The sequence below is a fragment of the Cynara cardunculus genome (genome assembly GCF_001531365.2).
Source record: "Cynara cardunculus var. scolymus isolate 2C chromosome LG 6, CcrdV1, whole genome shotgun sequence".
In the NCBI taxonomy this organism is placed as follows: Eukaryota; Viridiplantae; Streptophyta; class Magnoliopsida; order Asterales; family Asteraceae; genus Cynara; species Cynara cardunculus.
The window spans coordinates 8,442,356-8,451,716 of NC_037533.1; the positions used below are offsets into that span (position 1 = coordinate 8,442,356).

General features: G+C 33.7%; 1 pseudogene; it reads right to left on the reverse strand.

Annotated features, from left to right (window-relative positions):
* Nucleotides 1-4,363: 4,363 nt before the first annotated feature.
* Nucleotides 4,364-5,882, reverse strand: LOC112514114 (annotated as a pseudogene).
* Between the last annotated feature and the right edge of the window lie 3,479 nt (nt 5,883-9,361).

A 9,361-nucleotide genomic window follows, 5' to 3' on the forward strand; every position in this document is an offset into this window, starting at 1 on the left:
GATTTACCCATTCAAAGCAATTTAAGCGAAGGACTCTCTTTAATAGAATATATTATTTCTTGTTACGGATCCCGTAAAGGAGTTATGGATACTGCTATCCGAACATCAGATTCAGGATATCTTACGCGCAGACTTGTTGAAGTAGTTCAACACATTGTTGTACGTCGAACGGTTTGTGGCACCGTTCGAGGTATTCCTGTAAGTCCTCGAAATGGATTGATGATGGACATGATTTTTATCTGAACATTAATTGGGTAGAACACCTGGTAGAGAGACCCAATCTTGGCTGAAATGAATACCACGACTTCGATCTTTTTCAATAAAATCGTCATGCAGTAAATTAACAAAGCCTAAAGTGATCTCTCTTTCCCCTTCAAGTTTACCTACTACGCTGCCAAATTAAGTTCTAGTTTAGGTGAAGGAAGTATGACCGCTTTACCAGTAGTTGAAAGAGTTTTATCAGCTGTAGAAAAGAAAGAAACTTCATAGAAGKTGAAATATGAAGAAATAGATATGCCTAGTTGTTTTATTCTATGGGTAAAGAATCTAATTGATAGAGTAGGCACCGTAAAGATCAATTGGCGAGGTTATGGGCCAATACATTAATAACTGCTTACGTATGTCATGATGTGAGACAAACGTTAGGAATCCACAATGATCAATTGCTTTCTGGGTCGTCTCAGACCTTATGATTGATGTTTATCCCAAAATTATAACTTTTTTAAATCCTTTGGGCCTAACTTTCAAAAGTTTTAAGAAGTCTTATTTCAACGATTATAATTTTTTTGTAAAATTTAATAGAGATTCAGGTTTTATAAGTTATTTGGAAGAACCAGATTTTCGTCTAAAAAGGGAAAAAAAAGAAAGAATAAAAGTGCATTCAACAGCTGTGAGACTCGGGTTCAGGTTGGAATTAAATGAATATAAAATTTCTATGCAAGTCAAATACAAATTGTGGTTCTACGAAGAGAGTATTATACAAGATACTTATATGAAATACTGTACTGTTATTTGAAATATAGTTTAGAAATATTTCTATCTTATTTCVTATATTGATTGTAGTGAAATCTTGCATAAGAGGGTAGCAAGTTACAAATTATAGTTTGTTTTTTCCTTCCTTTATTCGTTTCAGATCAAAAGAGGAAGAGTTGAGTAAATGAAAAATCCAAAGGAGGTCATGGCCAAGGGTAAAGATATGCGAATACCGGTTATTTTGGAATGTACCGCTTGTGTTTGAAACGGGGTTATTAGGTTTTACTACAATTACTTGAAATGCGTCTGATAACATCCTTTATCAGTTGGGTATGGCTCCGACTATTCCTAGAGCTCGCCAATTAGTTAACCATAGACATATTTTAGTCAATGGTCATATAGTAGATATACCCAATTATCGTTGCAAACCCCGATTTACTATTGTGGTGAGGGATGAACAAAAAAGAGCTCTAATTCAAAATTCTCTCTATTMATCCCCTCATGAGGAATTGCCAAACCATTTGCCTCTTCAACCATTTCAATATAAAGGATTTGTCAATCAAATAATAAATAGTAAATGAGTCGGTTTGAAAATAAATGAATTGCTAGTTGTAGAATATTATTCTCGTCAGACTTAAACCTAACAAAAATAAAATCAAGACTAATAAGAATAAGGGTTCAAACAATTTTTCTCCCTTTCGGCGAAGTAAATTAACCTAAGGTTAAGATAAATRAGGGTTTAATCCGTATTTTCTTCCATTTAGGTATCATAGACCGAGAGGGAGATTTTCATTCCTTGTCTACTCTTTTCTTTAACAGTATTTTCGGTACCACAACCATTAGGAATAGAGAATCCATGTCAAAGAAAGGTATAACTCTTGGAATAATCGTATCCATTGCTATTTGATCTATTGTGATTAGTAATATCGGTGAATTAGGTGAAGGTACAGAAAGAGAGGGATTCAAACCCTCGGTAAGCAAAAGCCTACATAGCAGTTCCAATGCTATGCCTTCAACCACTCAACTACTCTCCTACATAATGATTATGACCCAAAAATCGAAAACCGAGTCAATAGTGAATCATTAATATTGGATTATTGGGTTGGTACAAGCAATTAATTCTAACTATAAAAGCGATAAAAATCGAAAAAATTTCATCATAGTAAAAGCAGGATCTTTCCTTCTAGGCTGGAGGGATAAAGAGCACATTGTTTTCTTACAAAAACCATTAAAAAAAATTCTATTGATGTTTGCAAAAACAATGTTTTCTTCTCTTTCTGATTATCTATTTATACTATACCAGATTAAATCAATAAATTTTAAATTCTAATGAATCGACTGAGCGAGGGGTCTATCTTTTGTAGACTATGGTTAATGGGTATCTTTAGATCATGATTCTATTTAGACTACGATTYAATATCAGAAGAATTCTCAAATTGCTTTCTAGGCCAGTTTTAGAGTTATCAACAAAAATCCTTATCCCATCTATCTATCACAAATACAAATTGATAAACAATAATTACATATCCGATAGAGACTTGTTGGGGTATATTTTGGTGCGATTGTTTTACTCCTCCTATCAAATTCCGCAATATGATCGTTGATGATAAATTTTTTGTGACCAATCGGGGTTACATAGATGCCTTTTATGGAACATTCTTAACTGTGGGGATGAAAAAATTGGCCAAATTCGCTAATTTTTTTGATAGACGAATAATTGATGGAATTGGAGGATTTTTGATTGGGCGGAAAAGGAAGGATTTTTTTTGTCTACCTTACTTTCTTTATTTTTCCATATGTCAATAACTCAATCAAAATGCAATTATCTCGACGAACAAAATGTATGTTATGCTTAATATCTTTAGTTTGATATGTCTTAATTATGCCCTTTATCCGAGTAGTCTTTTCTTCGCCAAATTACCCGAAGCCTATGCTTTTTTGAATCCAATAGTAGATGTTATCCCAGTAATTCTAAGGAATTCATGGTATAAATGAAAGAAAAAATGGAAGGAGATCACAACGAAAGTTTTTGTTACTTATTTTCGAACCTTCTTTACCCCATAGAGATATTGAATAGAAAGGGGTATTATTTTTTCCACTATAATTTTGAAAATGAACATTTAAATGTCCTTCAAAAATAAGTAAATAGATCCGACACATATAGACTCTACTGAGACAAAGATGGGCTGTCAAGAACGTCAAGAACGTAGAGGAGGTAAGATGGGCATTTGGTCAGATCTAGTATGGCGGCCCAGGTGGATAGGATGGGATTCTGACCTCCACACCTGGACGGAGTGGTGACTTTGAGAGGTAGAGAGATTTTAAGCCTAAGCAKAGATCTTTCTTCAAATTCTTGGTCTTGTAGGTTGGTGACCTATCAATCAGTCTCTACGACCGGATCCAGTCTGAGAGATGAGCTAGCTTTCTTTCGGGTGTGAGTGGAGCAGAATGAGTGTGAATTAAAAAAGGAAGGAGTTCTCTCTTTCAAATTCTAGAAAACTGCAAAAAGATCTACTCCTTACTCAAGTTTCCCGTGAAGACAAAGCAAAACTTCATTGACTCCATCTTCCTTATTATTTTTATTTAGATTTTATAAATTCTTTATTCAATTATGACACAAATGAAATGTGAAATTATTGAGTAGTCTACTTCCCCTCGAATGATGAAWCACGTAATTCTTAATTAAAGCCTGTACCATGGAGAAAAAACTTAAACGTGACAACGGTATGATAATACGATATGATGACAATGCTGCAGTTGTGATTGATCAAGAARGAAATCCAAAAGGAACTCGAGTTTTTGGTGCGATTGCCCGAGAATTGAGACAGTTCAATTTTACTAAAATAGTTTCAYTAGCTCCCGAGGTATTATAAAATGAGACGTCGACATTAGGGTATTTAAAAGAAATAGTAAGATTAATTTAGTAGATTTTGTCTCACGTATATACCTTTCAAAGTTAATATTCATAAATAAATAAATAAATAAAAAACAGGTTGATTATATCCAAATTTGGAGGCACCAATAATTTTAATTAATCATGGGTAGTGATACTATTTCTGACATAATAACCTCTATACGAAATGCCAATATGTACAGAAAAAGCGTGGTTCGAGTAGCATCTACTAATATCAGCCAAAGTATTGTTAAAATACTTTTGCGAGAGGGTTTTATCAAAAACGTGAGAAAACAACAAATATCTTTTGGTTTTAACCCTACGACATAGAAGGAATAGGAAAAGGCCTTACATAAATCTTTTAAATTTAAAACGGATCAGTCGGYCGGGTCTACAAATCTATTCTAACTATCAAATGGAATGAGTCAATCATCCACTTTGGTATCTTATTGAACAAAAATGGTGATATTGTTCCTCCATTGATCAAGAATTTAGATTTTAAGTTATCATGCTTGCATATCTATCATTTGAGTCTCCAACAATTATTCCAATAATCACATATCCTATTTGAGCTATGGACAAATATGCAAGCATACGTTTGATGCTTGTTTGATTAATAGCAATGAGATTCCACAATATCATGCTAAGAATAGCTATAATTTCTATGAGATCGAATCTCCCGTTGTTCCTCAGTAGCTTAGTGGTAGAGCGGTTGGTTGTTAACTGATTGGTCGTAGGGTAATACCTATAGGCACTCAGAGAAGATTGGTTACGGAGAAATATGAAACCAGATTCATATTCACATACATGAGAAGTATATAGGAAAAAGAATAGTCTGTGATTTCTTTTTGAAAAAGAAGAAATGGCTTTCTTTGAATTTGAAGTAACAAGACTATCCCAATTATGACACTCACGGAGAAAGAATCTTAATAAATGCAAAGAAGAAGCATGCTTTATACAATAGCGAAGAGCCTGAACGAAGATTTCCAGGTGGGCTGGGTAAGGTATTAGTGTATCTAATACATAATTTAAATGTAAAAAGTTGTCCTCTAAAAAAGAAAATATTGAATGAATTGATCATAAATTATCGGATTTTACTACCCCTTTCTTTTCTAGGGAAGATATTAATTGCAGAGACAAAGAAATTTCCATAATGATTGAATATACCTCTGACATTACTTGCGAATGTGCCCCAAAAATGAAGTCTGTTTAGAATCATTATAATGTTCCAAAATCATACAAATCAGATTTAATCTTCAAGAACAAGAATCAAGATGTGTAGAGAGAGAATTTTCACCAAATATGATATTGAATTTCTTGAGAAAAAGTACAAGTGATTAACAACTAATCTGGAAATTATGAACTGAACTAATTACAATTAAGAGACTAAAACTATTTATACTACGGAAATAGTAAAGGCTAACTATTACAAAAGCAATTACAATGGGAGAACTTGAATACAACATTTAAGCATAAACTTGAACCTAACACATTAACAGAAAGAATCAAATGATTCTGTTGATACATTCGAGTGATTAAACGTTTCAHAATTAGTAAGCTAGATTTATTGTCATAACCTGCATTTTCCAAAACTTGAGAAGGATCTTTCTGATTTTTGTAGAATGAGGGGCAAGGGGATTGATCGAGAAAGATCTCTTGAAATGGAATATTTATGGAATCTCCATGAATAGGATCAAACCTTATTCCATGGTATTTACATGAGTTTTTTTTTCTTATTCTTAAGAAAGTCCCCCAGAAAGCTTAGTTGATCCATGATTTACGTTTCATCTTTCATTTCCTTTTCGTTTGTTTCGAGAAATATATCGATAAATTCCGATTCTTTCTTTTTCTCCTAATTCTTTTTCGATCGAGATGTATTGATCTTGTTCATGGCTTAACGAAAATGTGCGAAAGCTCTATTTTCCTCTGCCATTCTATGAGTCTCAACCCTTTTGCGTATGGCATCCCCACTCCGTTTGGCAGCATCCACTAATTCAGAGCTTAATTTGAAAGCCATATTTTGACCCGGACGTTTTCGGGATGCTACTAATAACCAACGAATGGCAAGTGTTTTTCCTTGTGTGGATCCTATTTCAATGGGAACTTGATGAGTCGATCCACCTACACGTCTTGTTGTTACTGCTATACCCGAAGTTACTCCATGTATTGCTTGACCTAAAACAGATAGTGGTTTAGCCCTTATRAAAAGAAAATTGATTCTTGAACCCCTTTCATGCTCATGTCACGTTGAGGCACTGCAGAAGAAAAAAACTGCAAAAAATCTGATCCAATTTATCATACTCGATTAGCTAAAATGTTGGTTAACCATATTCTAAATCATGGAAAAAAATAATTGTCTTATCAAATCTATTTTAATTTTCGTCGTTTATGGATATGATAAAATATCATATCTATAGTTTTTTTTTTTGAAAATTCTTCTCTTTATTTGGTAATAAATATATTTTCGAATTTTGTTTTTTTTTTGTAGTCTACTAATTGGTCTTTTTCATAGGAATACCATTTGTTTAAATCTTTATTTTGAGATGTATAAGGATCGGACAACCATATGCCATGATGGACAATTAACTAGAACAGCGGGTGTTGCAACGAAACTGATTGCAAAAGAAGGGAAATCGGCAGAGGAAATGCATCTCAAGTACATCAATTAGTAGGTATGAGAGGATTAATGTCGGATCCCTAAGGGTAAATGATTGATTTACCCATTCATTCTTTATCCGGGATATGATCCCCCATCTCCGACAACCCTGTTTCACGGTTTAGTCTGCTCCAATTTCTCTCGCCGCTATTACGGGAATCGCTTTTGCTTTCTTTTGCTCTGGAGTCTCACGTGTCTACCATTTCACCACCAAGGCATCTTGCTTTTTTCAGGGTAAGAAGGGTAGGGAAAATTCCTCGAGCCAATGTTCGAGTACCAGGCACTACGGCCCGCACAAGAGGTGGAGCATGTGGTTTAATTCAATGCAAAGCGAAGAACCTTACAAAGGATTGACATGTCGTGAATGCTCTTGAGATAGAGGGTGGGGTTTCTCTCGCTTTTGGCATAGTGGGCCCCCAGTGCGGGGCTTGCATGACGGCCTATTAGCTCAGTGGGCAGAGCGTGCCCCTGATCAAAAATATTTTCTTTTTGGGCACAAGTTTTGGCGGTAAAAAAAATAAATATTTCTGTCTTTATTTATCCGCAGTTGATACAAAAGAAACTCGAGTTTTTTGTGCGATTGCCAGAGAATTGAGACGATTCAATTTTACTAAAATAGTTTCATTAGCTCCCGAGGTATTATAAAATGARACCACGATATTAGGGTATTTAAAAGAAATAGATTAAGATTAATTTATTATCAATTGCAACGGGGAATCATTCTATAGAACATCGTTTTTTTATTTAATAACACGTCGTAATACCACAAGGCTTCTTCATCAAATTACGACTCCGAATAGTTAATATTCGGATTCGATGACCAATCTAAATCGAATATTCATTGAGGGGAAGGTATGATTATGATATAAATGGACCAAACGAGAATTTTAGGAGAAAGATCTTTGAGATCTCTTTTTTTTTTCAATTCTCTACTCTCCAATATTAGGGTATTTAAAAAGAAATAGATTAAGATTAAATTATTATCAACTGAAACGGGGAATCATTCTATAGAACATCCTTTTTTTATTTAATAACACGTCGTAATACCACAAGGCTTCTTCATCAAATACGACTCTGAATAGTTAATATTTGGATTCGATGACCAATCTAAATCGAATATTCATTGAGGGGAAGGTATGATTATGATATAAATGGACTAAACGAGAATTTTAGGAAAAAGATCTTTGAGATCTCTTTTTTTTTTTTTTCAATTCTCTACTTTAATATCAATATTGTAATCTTTTTTTCTATGAAGTGGACTTCCGATAATAAAATCAGAAATACCTTTAGCTCTCTCTAAAAAGGAGGTGATCCAGCCGCACCTTCTAGTATGGCTACCTTGTTACGACTTCACTCAAGTCACTAGCCTGGCCTTCGACATCCCCTTACTTGCAGTTAAGGTAACGACTTCGGGCATGATCAGCTCCCAATGTTTTTCAAGAGAGGTTATCTTGACGTTGGTCTGCCTCTAGCACGTGAGGTATTATCATGTTATCACAAACATAAGAAATTAAAGTATTTTGGCACTGTCAATCCAGAAATAGATTAATAAAAAAGACTCGGGGAACTCATCGATTCATCTAGTATTTCAATATATAATTCATTTATAAAAATACTAGATTGAAACTTTATCACCTTCAAAAATGGACTTAAAATCCTCGTGTCACCAGTTTAAATCTGGTTCCTGACATATGATTAATTTGTATGAGTCTCTATTTTACCAATTAATTTATATGAATACATATTCATTAAAAGTCTAGATAATAATAGATATTATCCATCTCGGTCTTTAGAGATATACCCCATCTATTTTATTTTTATAGAGGGGTAAAGAGTTTATTATACAAAGTATGTAAAAAAATGAGATTCTATTTTATCTTCTTTTTTATTTCTCCTCTGGTTCARAAAGAATGTTAATACTTCATACACATTTACATATTCAAAGGTTAAGGTTGAAAGATTCAATAGAGTAGTTGAAGGATGCGAATAGACAAGATTCAGTTCAGATACCGTACAAATAAAAAAATCCGATTTCTTTTCATTTATTTGTATTTTCTTTTATATTCCATTTTTCATTAGATCCGCTTTTCATAGACAAATTTGGGATTTGCGATCCCAGGTAAGATTGGTCCAGGATCATGGGATCCTTTTCTATCAAATAGAAAGTGTTGTAGCACAAAATGTACTTTTAAGTAATTGTCCCATAGTTCCTATATCTATCTATATGAAAAAGAAATCATGTAACAAAGTGGATTATTAGTTGTACAATTGGTACTTCGAACTTGGAACGAGCATGAAGAAATCAAATATGAAACTTCATACACCTTAAAGTTCATAGGACGAAAATAGATTTTTTTAGTCCCTTATACTCAGCCTAGCATTGAATAGACTGTGCATTAACCTTATCAATATATCAAATCAATGATGGGGGTCTGTTTGGCACCTAACTGGGCACCTAAATCGGACCGAACCCTTGTCAGGCTATTGTTCTCTTCTTCCCTCAAAGTTATGGAGTAAGACATCGATTTCCATTTTTCATGATATTATGCATGGATCATGGCCAATTCTTCAGAAAAAATTATGTCTTCCACAATGGAATCTGATAAGTGAGATTTCGAGTAAGTGTTTCCATAATCTTCTGGTTGGATAATTGGTCACATTTTATTCATGAAATGGATTGGAAAAGATAAAAAAAGGTAATAACTTAATAAACAAATTGATACATAAGAAAAATAAAAGAACAGATAAAAAGAAATATGCCCACCCCTACCGATATAATAACCTCTGCTACAAAGAAACTCATAAGACCAACTCCATTTTGGAATTCCATCAATTATTCG